This window comes from Apium graveolens, chromosome 4 (assembly GCF_009905375.1).
Source record: "Apium graveolens cultivar Ventura chromosome 4, ASM990537v1, whole genome shotgun sequence".
NCBI classification, from domain to species: Eukaryota; Viridiplantae; Streptophyta; class Magnoliopsida; order Apiales; family Apiaceae; genus Apium; species Apium graveolens.
In genome coordinates, this window is record NC_133650.1 from 36,959,615 (window position 1) to 36,980,527 (window position 20,913).

A 20,913-nucleotide genomic window follows, 5' to 3' on the forward strand; every position below is an offset into this window, starting at 1 on the left:
CCTAAGTATCATATCTAGGGTAATATTTTAAGTAACATTTCTTGAGGGGGCGGTTGCGATAGGCCATCTATGACGTAGTGTGAATTGCCTTGCCAATGTTTTTTGGGAAATTTTAATAAATTCCTTCAAACCCGTTGCCGAACTCGCATACTTATCAAAGAAAGAATTCATCCCCTCACTCCTCGATGTACTATTTTGAAATGCCGAAAATGTGTTTCTAGTATATGCAAGAATCCACTTGCGCTTCAACTCATATAACCCATTTAACAATTTATGCTCTTGCAAGTGATACTTTTCCACAAACGATGCCCATCTAGCCTCAAAAATACATTCAGTGAGATATTTATAAATACAATTGTTGCAGTCTATCTTGAATTCCGGAAAAGCTGAATAATAAGGAGCTAATTTCTCGGGGAATTTTTGACTTATGTGCCAAGAATACAATAAATGGGTAGTATTCGGGAGTACAGCTGCAATAGCGCTTGCCATGGCTTGATCTTGATCCGTGATTATAGTCAATGGAGGCTTATTTTCCACACCTTCAATCCAAGTACAAAGAATCCACTCAAAAGTCAATGCGTGTTCATCCCGCATCAATGCAAACCCAAAAATCACCAATCGATAATGATGATTGACTCCGGTAAATGGGACAAATGGCATTGCATATCTATTTGTCCGGTAAGTGGTATCAAAAGCCGGAACATCGCCAAAATTTTGGTAGGCCATTAAACATCTCGGATCAATCCATACTAGACACTTAAACAATTCTCTTCATCAATTTCGGTCCTAATAAAATATTTAGAACCACTTTCTTCATTCAACCTATGCAGTTCAATCCCGCTTGGGCGTCACTAATCTCAAACCTTTTCTTCCTCTCGCCTCTTAACATATTCCTAACATGTTGAACATTGAAACCAACTTTATCGTTACCTCTATGAATGTTACCAATCAAATTCATCACTTGACAATTACGAACCCCCGAACCATAAAGCGTTTTAATCAAACTGCGGGTAGCGTTGTTGACATGTCTTTCGCGTTGTACCAAACTCATCTTACTAGGGGAAACAAGACCGTGGTTGTGTACCAATTCAAGCCTAGTTAACCCCCAAAGACGTTTTTTCTTTTGATAATTGACATACATCCTCACCTTGCACTCACTTTTAGGAAGAACCTCTCTACGCCGTTTACTTTTACTACTCTCGGTGATGACATTTTTTCCATAAAGCATACAAACATATAAACGACCATATATCTCGTTGTCTTTATTACGATGGCTCGCTTGAATTTTAATAGCAAATCCATTTCGTAAAGCATAAGCCCTAAAAAAATGATCGGCCTCATCCACACTTCGAAAATTTGATTCAAATATGGAACTCCCCCTCCATCAACATTTTCATACATACACTACACCATAAGTGGGCTATTGTAATACCTAAATGGTGTTACAATAGGCCCAAAAAGCATTACATTAAGTCTATTATAACACCAATGAGCGTTACGTATACGAGAATTACAATAGACACCCTAATATAACACTTCACTGATCTATTATAACAGAGAAGAAAACATTACAATAGGCAACTATTGTAGCACTAAAAGGCTCAAATGTAACGCAAAATGAGTGATACGTTAGGTTTGATCAAGATTTCAAAAGTGAGCCCCGCTGGTAGGTCCCATTTTTTTGTGGGGCCCACATAGCCTATTTTAATAATTAGTTCTATCAATTATAACACCAGTTTGTTATAATTAAGCAACAATAGTATATATTATGTAACACTGTATATAATCATAAATTACACTTGAATAGGCAAATAGCACGGTTAATTTTAAAATACTTAAATTACATGCTCTTGTTAAAAATAACAATCTAACAACAATCCCAGTAGCAACATGACATCAAAGTAATAATACATAATAGTCTCATCTCTAAGCCATACTAGTACATCATAATCTAATCTCCAAGCCATATTACTAGTGTTAATCATAACCGAGCAGAGCTGCCATCTCTTAATTCTTTCCTTGGAGCGGAGTGGAGCTGTCCAACATATCATCAAACATAAATATTTATAAATATACATTTTATATCTACAACATGCTAACATCACTAGAATTTTTTTGAAAAGAGTAGAATTAATTATTTTATAGTTCGATACAAGTATAACTAACAATCCCTATTTAGTTATCAGAAAGAGTCGTACCCAATAGTTAGACATAATTTGTGCCTGTATTTCATCTTCTTTTTTATCTGTAAAATGGCAATACATAAATTTCAAACCTCGTTCAAAATATATGCAAGTAGAAAGATATCTCACATAAAATACATCAAAAGTAAAGACAGTAAAATGTAATGTTTTAAAATAGACATGCATCAAAGTGCACTTGTAATTAAATAGAATATAAGCTTCTAGGCATGCTAGAATACAAGTAAGTCTCTGCATATATTTAAAGTAAATATATGTATGCATGTTTTATATAATTTATTATGTCATTCTTATTATCTAAATAATATTCGAGTGAGACACAAAATTTGATCAAAAGAATCAACCTTTTATATTCCAGCTTTTGAATAACTATACCATTTAGCAGTAGCTCAGAACTGTAAATCGAAGCTCCTGCAACATTGAATAATACATAGATAAAATAAATAGAAACTTTTTTTTAGAGTAGTTTCATTGTATCAAATTCAAAGTAATTCCATGATATAATAATGTATGAGAACCATTAGGTTCTTGAAACTAAAGCACTTCCAACAATATAATTAATTAACAACATACCCTGCCCTAAAGAACTAAGAACACATGAATAACTAAAAAAGAATTATGTCAGTTTTCTGTGATATAAACGATTTAAATAACCCATATAAATATTTCAATGTTGCGTAAATTTAGGATTAGAAGATCTTATTCCAGACTGCTGATTTTATTAGCTAATTGCGTGGATTCCTGATGGGGTGTCCATGGATTTGTTTGAATTTTGAAGAAATTAAGGATTAAAAATCCACTGGTATAAAATAGATAGTTCTTAAATATGGCTTAACTAATCAAAGGACTATGTTGGTATGTCTAAACAATTATTATCCACACTTTGCTTATTGGCCCTCATCATATTTTCATGATTTTCTACTCTTATACCACTCTTATACCAGCTCTGAGAATAGAGAGTAAATAATATTGTTACAGGCATGGCACATCATTAACAAATAAATATAGTTAGGAATTGGTCTTACACCCCTGACCTTTTCATCCACATAAAAAGTTCAGGACTTTTACCTGGATCTATTCTTATAGAGAAATTGGCCGGAGCTAGATCATCCCAGTCTTTCCAAGAAGTGAGTTGTACTTTGTTAATCAAGCTCCCATCAATTCCAAGTTTCCCACCGGGCAACCAAGTATATGTAGGATAGTCAAAGCTCTGCCATATCACAATGCGTTCATCACTCAAAACAAAATTTTCATCGTCATGAATTATGCCCTTTTTAGGAATTGAACTTAAAAAACAGAAATATTTTGAGCCTAAAGTGTCTCATTCAAATCACTAAAGATTATCAAACTTCCATCCGCGTCTAGTACCAGTCTGGGGTTGGAATTTTTGCGGATAGCCTGTGTTAAAAAGGTATGAGACTCTGAAATCAACAAATAGCTTGACTAAGTCCTATGTAACAAAGTACTCTGTACTCTTTCGTGATAAGACAGACAATTTACAAAGCAAAGCCTCAATACCTAAATACCATCTCAACTACCCCTAAAATTGATAATATAAAACCATGAGATCCAAATACCCAAATATTTTGTAAAGGAAATCAAGCACAGATATACAGAAGGATTAGGAAGTTACTCAACTGCAATAATGTAAAAGTGTAATTCTACATTGTAACTATTATTAATGTTTCAGTCTTGAGGTGTTATAAATTACAGTATATGAAAAACTCCAATATAAGAATTGAAGTGTAATAAGTTATTTTGAGTCTAGCTTTTTATTTTATTTATAACCTTGCGATTGCCTTGATGAGTAGTGAATCATGATTATTGATCTAGTTGCGATAGTATATCTGCAGCATCTTCACACACGCACGTCTCTAGTTTATAAGTTGATTTGTATGATTTGATTGATCTTCATGCGAGTAACTGCATTTGTTGATATGTTGCTTGTTGATTGGTTGAGTTATTCTATTGGGATCGTTGCATTCATATAGTTGCATTCATACATTTTTGTTTCTTGTTATTTGAGTCTGTTTATTCTTGAGGACAAGCATCGATTCAAGTTTGGGGGTATATTGAGTGGCATTTATGACACTTATTTATGCTCTAATAAGCTTTGAATTGATGCATTTGTACTCAAGTTGTTAAGTGTTTTAATGTGTTTTCTAGTGTTTTTGCATTTCAGGCATTATTCAGGTAATTAGGTGAATTAATATTATTTTGGTGCTAATTTGGTGTCCAGGTGATGTTGGAATAAAAGCTCGTGGAAAGCCGGCTCGAAGCAGCAAGATTTAAGAAGAAATCTGAGTTTTTCCCAGAAGGACGTCGTGCCCGCGCTGTGATAGCGCGCGGCCGCGCCAATGCCGAATTCAAGAATCCTGTTTCTAATACAATTCTAAAAGGGAAGGCTTCCATATTGTTGAGGGCTTCTATATATATTATATATATTCATATTAGGTCATTTTAATAAAGAGACTTACCAGAGCGCAAGGAGAAGACGACAAGAGACCTTTAGCTCAATTCAACAAAGGCGAAGACGATCTAGTTTATTCTTGTGAATCTTTGTTTTGAGTTGTAATTTAGATGCTTGTTTCTTATTTTACTGAACATATACTCTTTATTGTACTTGGTTTAATTATGCGTATAAAGACTATGTTTTATATATCATGATTTCATCGGAACCCACGTTGATGATGAGTCTGATTATGGGCTAATTGTTATCGTGGGATCTAACGGATTTATTTATGGATTTTTTTAGTTAAATTGTTTTGATACTTTAGTATGTGGTGATTGTATGATATCCTAGTAATGGTTTTGCGTATTCATCTTATGAGCGTCGTGAACTTATAAGATAGTGTTTTAATTGTTAATGAAGCGAAAGTGAATTTAAGGATTTAGAACTTGCAATGCTAGCATAGGTTCATGTATTTGTCATGCATGATTCGTAGGTAATTTTAACCATCTTACTTTTCCTATGTAATCAAGATAGATAACTTGTGGTATGTTGTCAAATTCTATAGACATATAGGGTCTCAATATAATTGGTGCCTATTCAGCTTCTATCTCTTTTGTGGATGTCTCGTAGAATGGTACTCGTGCAACGAAAGTTGGTGTTTATCAGTTTCGTGTTATCTAATTAGTATCATCATTATTGTATAATAAGGTTAAGAATAATAAGGCTATTGAATGAAGTATTTAATGAAGTTAGAATCTCATGTTTGTCATAAATATTAATTCAGTCAATCTTATTATCCTAGTTATAATTATTAGTTAATTCTTAGTTATAAACAATCTCAATTTGTTATCGTCTTAGCATTGGATAATAACCATACATTGTTGCTTAGGTGCATAAATTAAACAGTTAACCAATACAGTCTTTGTGGGAATGAACTAGAAAAGATTCTATACTACTTGCGAACTCGTATACTTGCGTGTATTATTAGCGCGTGTTTAGCGACTAACAAGTTTTTGGCGCCGCTGCCGGGGACTGCAGTGTTAATTTAGAGTTTATGTGCTTTCCATCGGTGGTTGTTAAAGTTCATTGACTCGGATATTGTTACTTATTTGTTCCTTGTCTGGTTTCAGGTACTCTAGCGGGGGTGTATGCATACGCGTTCACGTACTCGTAAGAGAACACTGGATAAAGCCGAGGAAGAACTTGTGGTAGTTTGGAGGGAAGTTTTTAAGGATAAACAGAAGTTAAAGGAAGAAGAAAAAGTTGAAGAGCCAATTGTAGTAGTTATGGGTGATCAAGCAGAAAATCCGAAGACTTTGATGGACTATTTTATGCCTAAGATTAATGACATTCAGTCTAGCATTATCAGACCAGCCATCAGGGCTAACACTTTTGAGATCAAGTCAAGCACGATCCAGATGATACATGACTCAGTTCAGTTTAGGGGTTCTCCAACAAGACCCCAACATGCACATCAGGGATTTCGTCGAGATCTGCGACACTTTCAAGTTCAATGATGTGACTGAAGAAGTGACGACCTCAATCTCGGGGTTAGGAAATGAGGACTCACACACCTCTAATCTACTAATTAAATATGCATAAACCCCGATTAACTACTAACAGGATCAACAGGATAAAGTATGAGACAAGATTACAACTACCAATCACCGAATATAACTTACAAACCCAAAATATTATTAAATAATCAATATCGATTCTGGCTGGGAACCGACAGATAACCCATTGTATCTTTAAACACCTCTTTACTAGGCGCGAGCTCACTCATAACCTGTACTACCTGCTCTGGCAACTGGAAGCCCTCAACACGGTAGGGACCACCAGGTACGCTCTTACGAGCAGTGCGCCTAAGCCTGGCCATCTTCTTGCTTAACTGCCATGGTTAGATTAAGACAAAACAATGAGTATAAAACTCAGCAAGTAACTAAATAGCAGTTCTACAATAACAATTCTCAATATGCTTTGAACAAACTAGGGCATTCTATTTTAGCCAAACTAGGTGGCAGATTTCCGTATATTCATTTTTTTTTTACTTTCTTTGAGATAAGGAAAGGTATCTGAAGAATAGCTGGGCTTTCAAGAAACAAGGCTCGAAACAGGATGAAAGCCGACATTCAACACAAATCATTATAGGATCAAAATAGATCTTTCGGTAGAGGAAAACAACAGTATTTCAAGATATAGAATCATTCATATGATCAACAATTTCAGGAATCAGGGTTCTGAGATCTAAGCTCCATAATAACATAATCAACTCTTTTCAAAACAGAATAAACCATTTTCATTTCCAAAAATCAATTTACTGAATAAAAGTTTCAGTTCCTTTTCTTAAATAATCATTTAGAACCCTTGATTGGATCACTTATCTTTCCATTTCATTATATACGGGTGATCAGCCCGTATCGACCTCCATTCCGGTCTTTAAGGTACCATTCGGCATAATTTCAGCCTTAAATTGGACTAGTCCCACTAGCCTCTTACCATGACTGGACTAGTCCCACTAGCCTCTTACGTCTCAATCCAATCCATCAGGAATTCATTTGGAAAACCTTGAGTTGGAAAACAATAGGTTTTCTAAAATTCATTTTATCATTACCAAGCCTTTGAAATCATTCGGACTCTTTCAAGTCGAAACTCATTCTTAATTCAGATTTTTAAAGAAACAAAGTTCAGGGAGTGAATCAAAGATACGCAAGGAACAATTCTCAAGAATTCTGTATCAAGGTTAATAAGGTACTAAATTTGAAGGATCAGAAATAACTTAGGGATCATTAGGGCGATCAAGAGAAACAGGGAATCATTAAACAGAGTTAACCAAGATAATTAAAGGTTCAATATGATCATGGCATTATAGGAAACTTGAACAGAAAGGCAGATTATCAACGGGTGAAATCAATAGGATTATCAATAACAGGTTATCAAGAACAAAGGGTACTTCAAATCAATATCAGGGTTTCATAAAGCAAGGGTTTCATACTTTAACAGTTCAATACTCTACATGGTATGAACAACATTTCCTTATAATCATTTACACAAGTAATCAGAGTTACTTGCCTGAAATTGCTTTCCTGAGGGTTGAACTACTGCCACCTAGTATACTTTTCCCTTTCCTAGCCTGAATGCCCTCACGGTCCGAATCTACAATAAAAACCAAAATCTTAATGAGATTCCCAACTCTCATTCCCGGAACGATCACTCTATACGATAACTCGATTATATTCTCGAACATACGAATATAGCTTATACAAATAAGCACACAACACGTAGCACATAGCACAATTCTGTCTCATAGTTTTCATATCCTTATATACCTAGCAATCAAAGCATACTCGCTTGACCTAGGCTATTTCTCAAATCAAAATAACACGACTCTTTTACGAGTACTAGACCCATTTACAACCAAACATTTACGTGGATACTATCACTTATATCAATCGACTTCATTCCCTTTTTTTTTCTTAAATTCGAACCACATAATACAATCAACTAAACAATCCATAGATATTCACATATACGCATCCAATCATTTCATATTTGATTATCAAAAACCAAGTTTTGACCTTAAGTTCATATGGCCTATTCGGCCTAATTGCAAATACCACAATAAAATCAATCAAATACTCACTTTAATTCACATAAACACGTATCTCAATTAACAACCTTTAAAGAACCACTCTCCTTTCTTTTAATCATAGAAATCCGAACCATAATTATACATATACAATCAAATTTCTCAAAACTTACACCATACAACTTTAGTTCTAGCATGATCCAACATTTAAACTAGCACCATTTTCTTTATTAACAAATTTCGAACATAAACACCACTCAATCATGGTCATGCAAGCAAGTTCTCATTAGTCACTAAGATTTTTAGCAAAAATCAACTCAATTCTCTTTTTAAGCCTAAGACCCATTCGGGTTTATCAAGAAAACACACATGCAAAGATCAATCTTGACATGCAAAGTCTTATATCACATTTTCGACTTGATTTAAACCTTAACTTAGTCATTTAACTCATTCTCATCAAGATTTCTGAAGCACAAAGCCAAACATCACCTAATGACTCAACTTTAATCAAATTATTCAATCATCATGCATGCATTCACTTAATCACAAATTAATCTCTTTTAAACCCATTTTCTATTCGGCAAAAATTCACAATCCAAGAACCAAACAAGGACATGCACATCTTGATCCTTTTTAAAACTAACATGCAATCACGTTTAAGCCACATAAACTTAGTATTCAACAAGATTAACCCGCAAAAACCGATTCCCTCTTCTTTATTAACAAAAGCCGAAGCAAAAGTCCACAAAACCCGAAGCAAAGATTCACATGTAACCTCAATTTTTGATTTTTCTAAACACAATCATATGCACACATTCATTTACAATCAAAGGAATCATTTAATCAAACACCCGCTCGATTTTTATCAAAGAAGCCAAAAACCCTTTTCCAAATTTTCAAGAAATCTTAACATGCATGCATCATTTCAAGTTTATAAATTTCAACCTTTTTATTAACAACTATCCACTATTGATTTCATGGTCAAAAACCAACTTGATCACTTTAAGAACATAAACCCATTCGGTTATATAGAAAAGCACCACATGCATCTACTAAAATTAAAGTGTATTTTGTGTAGAGTTCAGTTTTCACATCACAACTCACCACCGGTTCACCGGAGTTCATCACCGGTGGCGGTGGCTTCACGGTGGTGCCCTCATTCGAGGGTGTCCAACCATGAGCCCCCGATTTCTTAACCAAAACCAATGCAACAACACCACATGCAATCTAAGTTCAGCATGTTAATCACATAACATGAACTAATCAAGCAAGCCCTCGGTTCTTGGCTTGAAACCGAACCCAAAACACACACACTTCGGCATGCAAGCATCAATATACACATGCACATACTTCTACCTACACATAAGTGTTTATCATGAAGAATTAAGGATAATTGATGAGTTTGATCAAGGAAAATGGAAGGATACCGAGAGAAATTGATGAGAGAGCCGAGAGAGAGTTGTTCGAGTGAGAGAGAGAGAGTGAAAGAAAAAGAGGAGAGAAAAGAGTGAGTGCACGGCAAGAAGAAGAAAATGGGGGGAAGAAAGGAGTGTTTTATACTCCACCAAATAAGGGTAAAATAGTAATCTACTAACCCCCTTTCTAATTTGCATTTTGTTTCTCGTTTTACTCAAATGTAACAAAATTCAAAATAAAAATATTTCTCTCTCGGATAGTCGAGAATTATTGAAAATGACATTTTTAACGCGTAGGTCTCGAAATTAGCTTTTCATCCATTACTCATAATAAGAATTTGAGCGAGCGGTTGATTTTATATGAATTTCGCAAACTCGCTTTAATAAATACCTTTTCCACATAAAAATCAATTTAAAAATGCAAAGACCCACAATTAAATTCACTTATCATTTTTAAAAAGTCTCTAAGACCTCTACGAAGATAACAGAACAAATCCCATGTTTTAATCTATCTCAGATGATTTTATAAAAATGCATGAAGGTTAAATAAACCCTTATATAAATCACATAATTCCTTTAAAATTCACAAAAATTATCACAGAACATATAATCATGCACACAGTCTAGCAATCACACGCATATAGTCACAAAACGACTCAGGTCTGATCATAGAATCTATTCCTCTTTAATCTTTATTCCCTTTTTACGCGTACCGGGTCACGTTCAGCCTGACGGCCCGACGCTCAGCGTTTCGAATACGCTTCTCATTACCTTTGTCAATCAACACGTCTCTTAAGACGAAATACTTCATTCATTTACTTCACATATAATTCACATTTTTATATTATTTAATTTCCATTTTAGGACGGGTTCCGTTCTACCTGACGGCCCGAAACCACAGCTTGACTTCTAAGCTGACTCTTTAAATTGGAATGTTTTTATCCACGCTCCTTAACTCTAGTATACAGATAAAACAAATAATCACCACTTAATCACATAATCTCATCACATAACACATACTTTACTTTCTTAATTACGACGCAAAATTCTCGGTCGTTACAATCTACCCTCCTTAAAAGGATTCTGTCCCCAGAATCTAATCTAAGCAAATAGATGGGGATACTTTTCTTTCATTTCGCTTTCTAATTCCCAGGTCGATTCCTCGACTAGTGGATTTCTCCACAACACTCTAACTAGAGGTACAACTTTATTTCTATGCGTCCTTTCTTTTCGATCCAAAATTCGCACTGGTTGTTCCACATAGGACAAATCTGGTTGGATTTCTACCGGTTCCAACTCGATCACATGGCTCGCATCAGCATTATACTTCTTCAGGAGAGATACATGAAATACATTGTGCAGATGTTGCATTTGCGGCGGTAGCGCTAATTCATACGCCACTTTCCCAACTTGTCGCAATACTTGAAATGGTCCAATGTACCTTGGACTTAGCTTTCCTTTCTTTCCAAATCGAGTTAAACCTTTCCAAGGAGATATCTTCAACAAGACCTTGTCTCCAGTTTTGAATTGCACATCTTTCCGCTCTTGATTCGCGTACTTTGCCTGTCGGTCTTGAGCTGCAATTAATCTCTTTCGTATCATTTCAACTTTTTCCTTCATTTGCTGCACTAGCTCGGGACCAATTAACTTGCGCTCACCAACTTCATCCCAATAAGTAGGGGATCTACACTTTCTTCCATACAACGCTTCATAAGGCGGCATGCCAATACTTGCGTGATAACCGTTGTTGTAGGAAAACTCAACTAAGGGCAAATGATCGTCCCAATTTCCTTTGAAATCTATTGTGCAGGTTCGCAACATGTCCTCAATTGTCTGAATTGTCCTTTCACTTTGTCCGTCTGTCTGCGGATGATATGCCGTACTCATTTTCAATTTTGTTCCCAAATGATCGTGGAATTGTCGCCAAAATCTCGAATTAAACCTTGGATCTCTATCAGACACGATAGATACAGGAACTCCATGACGCATCACGATTTCATCCAGATACATTTTGACCAGCTTCTCTAATGAAAACCTTTCGTTTATCGGCAAGAAATGTGCTGACTTTGTCAGTCGATCAATTACCACCCAAATCGCATCATGATTAGACTTGGTTTTAGGTAATCCTACCACGAAATCCATTGTGATATGTTCCCATTTCCATTCAGGTATGTCCAGTGGCAGAGGCAGTCCACTTGGCCTTTGATGTTCCGCTTTAACTCTTTGGCACGTGTAACATTTGCTTATCCATTCCGCAATTTCCTTTTTCATGTTTGGCCACCAAAAATTTTCTTTCAAATCCCGGTACATCTTCGTACTTCCAGGGTGAATTGAAAATCTCGAGTTATGCGCTTCTTGCAAAATCTCGTGCTTTAGTTCCACAACATCAGGTATCCAAATACGTGAGTTAACACGATATATCCCTTTTCCATCCTTTTGAGCTTTAATTTCTTCTCCCGTCAACTTATTCCTTTCGTGATTCATCACTTGCACTTGATAGCATCTAATTTTTTCCAAAATTTCAGGTTGAAACAGCATTGCATAAATGGCTTCACCTCCACATTCTGGAGTCTGCACCACTATTTCCATCTTTTCAAAGTCCTTGATTAATTCTTCTGATGACGTTAACATATTCAACTTTTCCTTTCGACTTAAAGCATCGGCTACCACATTTGCCTTTCCAGGATGATAGTTTATCGCACAATCATAATCTTTGATCAATTCCAACTACCTTCTTTGTCGCATATTCAGTTCTTTCTGAGTAAATATATACTTTAAGCTCTTATGGTCCGTATAAATCTCGCACTTTTCCCCGTACAAATAATGCCTCCAAATCTTAAGGGCAAACACTATTGCTGCCAATTCCAAATCGTGCGTTGGATACTTTTGCTCGTGCGGTTTGAGTTGCCTTGACGCGTATGTTATCACCTTCCCGTGTTGCATTAACACGCATCCAAGTCCTTTATAGGAAGCATCACTGAATATCACAAATTCACCTTTATCATCTGGTAATACCAACACAGGGGCGGTTACCAATCTCTTCTTTAACTCTTGAAAACTTTCCTCACACTTTTCTGTCCAAACAAACTTCTCATTCTTTCTCGTCAATTTTGTCAATGGAACGGCAATCTTTGAGAAATCTTGCACAAATCTTCTATAGTATCCGGCTAATCCCAGAAAACTTCTGACTTCCGTCGGAGTCTTGGGTCTTTCCCAATTCATTACAGCTTCTATCTTAGCTGGGTCCACTTTAATTCCTTCTTTATTAACTACATGACCAAGAAATTGCACTTCTTTTAGCCAAAATTCACACTTTGAAAACTTTGCATACAACTTCTCTTTTCGCAGAATTTCCAAGGAAATCCTCAATTGCTCCTTATGATCTTCCTCCGTTTTGGAATAAATAAGTATATCGTCAATAAACACAATCACGAACTTGTCCAAATACTGCTTGAACACTCTGTTCATAAGATCCATAAATGCAGCTGGCGCATTCGTCAAGCCAAATGCCATCACCAAAAACTCATAATGTCCGTATCTTGTTCGGAACGCTGTCTTGGGTATATCTTCCGCTTTGATCTTTAGTTGATGATACCCAGATCTTAAATCAATCTTTGAGAAACACGAAGCTCCTTTCAATTGGTCAAATAAGTCATCGATCCGCGGTAGAGGGTACTTATTCTTGATCGTCAACTTATTCAGTTCACGGTAATCGATACATAATCGCATACTTCCATCCTTCTTCTTTACAAACAACACCGGTGCGCCCCACGGGGATACACTCGGTCGGATTACTCCTTTGTCCAACAATTCTTGCAACTGGGCTGCCAATTCCTTCATTTCAACCGGCGCCATGCGATAAGGAGCTTTCGACACTGGTTCCGTACCAGGAGCCAATTCAATCGTAAACTCAATCTCTCTGTCTGGTTCCGTACCAGGAGCCAATTCAATCGTAAACTCGATCTCTCTGTCTGGAGGTAGTCGAGGCAATTCATCAGGAAACACGTCCGGAAAATCTCTTACTACCGGAATATCATCGATCCTTACAGAATCTTTCTCCACGTCTACGACATGAGCCAAATAAACTTTGCATCCCTGATGCATTAATCTTCTTGCCTCAATAACCGTCAGAAATTTCTTCCCTTGCCTCTTTCCTTTAAATATCACTTCCTCACCATCCTTGGTTTTTAACTTCACTTTCTTACTTTTACACTCTATTTGCGCCTCATGATTTGACAACCAATCCATTCCTAGAATAACCTCAAATTCTCCTAACTTAAAAGGAATTAAGTAAGCAGAAAAATGCCGACCTTCTATAGACACATCACAATCGGGACAAATCTTATTAACAACAACTTTCTCTTGATTTTCTACCTCTATAATCAAATTAGGCTCTAGAGGGTACGCAACACAATTTAACTTATCAAGAATGCTTTCAGAAATAAAAGATCTGGTCGCTCCAGAATCCATCAAAACTTTTACTTCTACTGAGTTTAAGACAAGCATACCTGCTACCACATCCACATCTTGCACCGCATCTTTCATTGACATGTTAAAGGTCCTAGCTCTGGGTTGAGCTGATGGTGCTGGGAGAGACGATGGTCCAGCAATTCTGAGAACATTAGCCTTCTGCACAGGCTCCTTGCAATTCCTAGCCATATGGCCTACCTTACCATACTTGAAACAAGCCAAATCAGGCTTCCTTATTTCATTTGAACATTCTGAAGAATAATGCCCCTTCTGGTTGCACTTAAAACATGTTATATCCAGCTTATTAAACCTCCCCGGGTGTCTCTTTCCACAGTTCCTGCATTCTTGCATCTGGGGCCTGCTATCCTTTCCCGGTTGTCCAGCTTTCTGGAAACGGTTCTTCTGAGCTCCATTCCCGGGTCTAAACTTCTGAAACTTTTTGTTTTGACCTCCACCATTCTTTCCAAACTTTCCTCTGAACTTTGAACTTCCTTGCTCTTGCTCAGAGCTTCCAAACTTCCTCTTTCTTCCTTCATTTTCTCTTCGAGCAGCTTCCCGCTCACCTTCCACTATCATTGCCTTTTGAACCAAGGCAGCATAGTTCTTGATCTCCAACATTGCTATTTGACTCCTAATCCACGGCTTAAGTCCCTGCTGGAACCTCTTAGCCTTCTTTGCTTCAGAATTCACGTACTCTGGCATGAACCTTGCCAACTCCGAAAACTTCACCTCATATTCTGCTACCGACATTTCCTCCTGTCTAAGATCCAAAAATTTCATCTCCAACTGATCTTGCATATAACTTGGCAAATATTTTTCCAAAAACATCTCAGTAAACTTCTCCCAAGATAAGTTTTTACCTTCCAACAACGCCTTAGAAGAATCCCACCAGAAACTTGCTTCATCCCTCAAGTAATAACTTGCATACTGAGCTTTCTTATCGTCCTTAACTTCGGCTAGCTCAAAGGCTTTTTCCATCTCTCTCAACCACGACTGTGCTTTAATCGGATCTGGCAAACCTAAGAACTCTGGAGGGTGAACAGATTGAAAGTGCTTGAAATTTCCAACTTTTGGGGCCACAGGTTGTTGCAAAAGCTGAGCAAGTCTGCTCATCAAAGTGGTTTCTGGGTTTATTTCTGGGTCTTGGGTGGGAATTTCTTCTTCTTGGTGATCTGGTGAGTTGGCCATTTTTTACAAACCTGATTGAGCAATTATTTAGCAATACGATAGCATGACATACATATAACAACAATTTTTATGAAATCTCTTTTGTGGGTTTTAAGTTTTACCCAATTTGCACATGCAATCCTATTACTACATAATTCTCATATCAGTGTTGTTTTATCATGGCACGGAATAGGGTTTTACGATCTTTAGACATGGTTGTACGAAAAACATGGTTGTATTTAAAACATGGCATTGAGATCAGTTTATAAGATAAACAAGGTGCACAAAGGAAAGCAAGATAATAGATTTATTTAAATCAAGGGTTACATAGGAAATATTCTGGATTTTAAGGTTCTGAAACAAGGTACAATAAATAGCAGGGTTAAACAGAGGAAAAACTGGAAAACATCCCCCTATCTACCCCTAACTTCCAACTACTACTACTACTACTACACTGGTCTGAGATACAACAAGGTAAATGAAAAAGGGATCCCGACATCTAACCAAGTATCCCAAAGCCTACCGGCGCTGAAAACAACAACAACAATCTACGGGCTCAACCAACAGTCCCGTCTAATCATCTAGGATCTCTCTCAACACAACCAACATCCAGTGAATGATCTTATGCAGCCTCCGGGCCTCAGCATCAGCATCACTAGTGGATGGTCCCTCATCCAATCTCCTCCTGGCAACCTGCTCCACCAACTGAATCCTAGCTCTCCATTCCTCCACCACCACGGAGGTCCTCTGCCTAGAGTCTCGAATCAACCTATCTACCAAAGCTCCCAACTCAGGAATGCGGGAGTACACAAAGTCTCGATCCTGGGCTAACTTGCCACCAACACTGACAGGAACAGTCTTAGGCATCTCCGACTCTGGCTCAGGGGCAGGGGTCTCTGAATCAAGCCTCAAGGGTGAAATCTGCATGGGGATCTCACTACTCTCAGAAGGGTCCTCCTCTGGGTCTGAACTAACATATACAGGCTCCTCTGGAGAGGGTGGAATAGGATCCACAGGGGTACCAGTCAAGCTAATCTCTGAGTCTGAATCACTACCACTACTAGGATCCTGAGAGAAAACATAAAACAGCAACCAAGAAACAACGTTAGGGTCAAATAAAGCTTCCAGCTAACTCACACCCTAACTCTAGTTTCTGCTTTACCAATCAGACACTTTCCTTAGACTATACCTAATAGTCTAACTCAACTCTACATGAGTCGAACTCTCTCGCGATATAGATATATTCCCAAAATACCCCTTTTTTTAAAAACCTAACTTGTCTCAGGGACTAGATCCTGTAGCTCTGATACCAACTTGTGACGACCTCAATCTCGGGGTTAGGAAATGAGGACTCACACACCTCTAATCTACTAATTAAATATGCATAAACCCCGATTAACTACTAACAGGATCAACAGGATAAAGTATGAGACAAGATTACAACTACCAATAACCGAATATAACTTACAAACCCAAAATATTATTAAATAATCAATATCGATTCCGGCTGGGAACCGACAGATAACCCATTGTATCTTTAAACACCTCTTTACTAGGCGCGAGCTCACTCATAACCTGTACTACCTGCTCTGGCAACTGGAAGCCCTCAACACGGTAGGGACCACCAGGTACGCTCTTACGAGCAGTGCACCTAAGCCTGGCCATCTTCTTGCTTAACTGCCATGGTTAGATTAAGACAAAACAATGAGTATAAAACTCAGCAAGTAACTAAATAGCAGTTCTACAATAACAATTCTCAATATGCTTTGAACAAACTAGGGCATTCTATTTTAGCTAAACTAGGTGGCAGATTTCTGTATATTCATTTTTTTTTTTGCTTTCTTTGAGATAAGGAAAGGTATCTGAAGAATAGCTGGGCTTTCAAGAAACAAGGCTCGAAACATGATGAAAGCCGACATTCAACATAAATCATTATAAGATCAAAATAGATCTTTCGGTAGAGGAAAGCAACAGTATTTCAAGATATAGAATCATTCATATGATCAACAATTTCAGGAATCAGGGTTCTGAGCTCTAAGCTCCACAATAACATAATCAACTCTTTTCAAAACAGAATAAACCATTTTCATTTCCAAAAATCAATTTACTGGATAAAAGTTTTAGTTCCTTTTCTTAAATAATCATTTGGAACCCTTGATTGGATCACTTATCTTTCCATTTCATTATATACGTGTGATCAGCCCGTATCGACCTCCATTCCGGTCTTTAAGGTACCATTCGACATAATTTCAGCCTTAAATTGGACTAGTCCCACTAGCCTCTTACCATGACTGGACTAGTCCCACTAGCCTCTTACGTCTCAATCCAATCCATCAGGATTTCATTTGGAAAACCTTGAGTTGGAAAACAATAGGTTTTCTAAAATTCATTTTATCATTACCAAGCCTTTGAAATCATTCAGACTCTTTCAAGTCGAAACTCATTCTTAATTCAGATTTTTAAAGAAACAAAGTTCAGGGAGTGAATCAAAGATACGCAAGGAACAATTCTCAAGAATTCTGTATCAAGGTTAATAAGGTACTAAATTTGAAGGATCAGAAATAACTTAGGGATCATTAGGGCGATCAAGAGAAACAGGGAATCATTAAACAGAGTTAACCAAGATAATTAAAGGTTCAATATGATCATGGCATTATAGGAAACTTGAACAGAAAGGCAGATTATCAACGGGTGAAATCAATAGGATTATCAATAACAGGTTATCAAGAACAAAGGGTACTTCAAATCAATATCAGGGTTTCATAAAGCAAGGGTTTCATACTTTAACAGTTCAATACTCTACATGGTATGAACAACATTTCCTTATAATCATTTACACAAGTAATCAGAGTTACTTGCCTGAAATTGCTTTCCTGAGGGTTGAACTACTGCCACCTAGTATACTTTTCCCTTTCCTAGCCCGAATGCCCTCATGCTCCGAATCTACAATAAAAACCAAAATCTTAATGAGATTCCCAACTCTCGTTCCCGGAACGATCACTCTATACGATAACTCAATTATATTCTCGAACATACGAATATAGCTTATACAAATAAGCACACAACACGTAGCACATAGCACAATTCTGTCTCATAGTTTTCATATCCTTATATACCTAGCAATCAAAGCATACTCGCTTGACCTAGGCTATTTCTCAAATCAAAATAACACGACTCTTTTACGAGTACTAGACCCATTTACAACCAAACATTTACGTGCATACTATCACTTATATCAATCGACTTCATTCCCTTTTTTTTTTCTTAAATTCGAACCACATAATACAATCAACTAAACAATCCATAGATATTCACATATACGCATCCAATCATTTCATATTTGATTATCAAAAACCAAGTTTTGACCTTAAGTTCATATGGCCTATTCGGACTAATTGCAAATACCACCATAAAATCAATCAAATACTCACTTTAATTCACATAAACACGTATGTCAATTAACAACCTTTAAAGAACCACTCTCCTTTCTTTTAATCATAGAAATCCGAACCATAATTATACATATACAATCAAATTTCTCAAAAATCACACCATACAACTTTAGTTCTAGCATGATCCAACATTTAAACTAGCACCATTTTCTTTATTAACAAATTTCGAACATAAACACCACTCAATCATGGTCATGCAAGCAAGTTCTCATTAGTCACTAAGATTTTTAGCAAAAATCAACTCAATTCTCTTTTTAAGCCTAAGACCCATTCGGGTTTATCAAGAAAACACACATGCAAAGATCAATCTTGACATGCAAAGTCTTATATCACATTTTCGACTTGATTTAAACCTTAACTTAGTCATTTAACTCATTCTCATCAAGATTTCCGAAGCACAAAGCCAAACATCACCTAATGACTCAACTTTAATCAAATTATTCAATCATCATGCATGCATTCACTTAATCACAAATTAATCTCTTTTAAACCCATTTTCTATTCGGCAAAAAATCAAATTTCACAATCCAAGAACCAAACAAGGACATGCACATCTTGATCCTTTTTAAAACTAACATGCAATCACGTTTAAGCCATATAAACTTAGTATTCAACAAGATTAACCCGCAAAAACCGATTCCCTCTTCTTTATTAACAAAAGCCGAAGCAAAAGTCCACAAAACCCGAAGCAAAGATTCACATGCAACCTCAATTTTTGATTTTTCTAAACACAATCATATGCACACATTCATTTACAATCAAAGGAATCATTTAATCAAACACCCACTCGATTTTTATCAAAGAAGCCAAAAACCCTTTTCCAAATTTTCAAGAAATCTTAACATGCATGCATCATTTCAAGTTTATAAATTTCAACCTTTTTATTAACAACTATCCACTATTGATTTCATGGTCAAAAACCAACTTGATCACTTTAAGAACATAAACCCATTCGGTTATATAGAAAAGCACCACATGCATCTACTAAAATTAAAGTGTATTTTGTGTAGAGTTCAGTTTTCACATCACAACTCACCACCGGTTCACCGGAGTTCATCACCGGTGGCGGTGGCTTCACGGTGGTGTCCTCATTCGAGGGTGTCCAACCATGAGCCCCCGATTTCTTAACCAAAACCAATGCAACAACACCACATGCAATCTAATTTCAGCACGTTAATCACAGAACATAAACTAATCAAGCAAGCCCTCGGTTCTTGGCTTGAAACCGAACCCAAAACACACACACTTCGGCATGCAAGCACCAATACACACATGCACATACTTCTACCTACACATAAGTGTTTATCATGAAGAATTAAGGATAATTGATGAGTTTGATCAAGGAAAATGGAAGGATACCGAGAGAAATTGATGAGAGAGCCGAGAGAGAGTTGTTCGAGTGAGAGAGAGAGAGTGAAAGAAAAAGAGGAGAGAAAAGAGTGAGTGCACGGCAAGAAGAAGAAAATGGGGGGAAGAAAGGAGTGTTTTATACTCCACCAAATAAGGGTAAAATAGTAATCTACTAACCTCCTTTCTAATTTGCATTTTGTTTCTCTTTTTACTCAAATGTAACAAAATTCAAAATAAAAATATTTCTCTCTCGGAAAGTCAAGAATTATTGAAAATGACATTTTTAACGCGTAGGTCTCGAAATTAGCTTTTCATCCATTACTCATAATAAGAATTTGAGCGAGCGGTTGATTTTATATGAATTTCGCAAACTCGCTTTAATAAATACCTTTTCCACATAAAAATCAATTTAAAAATGCAAAGACCCACAATTAAATTCACTTATCATTTTTAAAAAGTCTCTAAGACCTCTACGAAGATAACAGAACAAATCCCATGTTTTTATCTATCTCAGATGATTTTATAAAAATGCACGAAGGTTAAATAAACCATTATGTAAATCACATAATTCCTTTAAAATTCACAGAAATTATCACAGAACATATAATCATGCACACAGTCTAGCAATCACACGCATATAGTCACAAAACGACTCAGGTCTGATCATAGAATCTATTCCTCTTTAATCTTTATTCCCTTTTTACGCGTACCGGGTCACGTTCAGCCTGACGGCCCGACGCTCAGCATTTCGAATACGCTTCTCATTACCTTTGTCAATCAACACGTCTCTTAAGACGAAATACTTCATTCATTTACT

At 36.6% G+C, this 20,913-nt stretch overlaps 1 pseudogene; it reads right to left on the minus strand.

The window, feature by feature from the left end:
* Positions 1 to 817: 817 nt before the first annotated feature.
* LOC141718494 (L-Ala-D/L-amino acid epimerase-like) overlaps positions 818 to 20,913 on the minus strand; it is a 53,994-nt pseudogene continuing 33,898 nt past the window's right edge.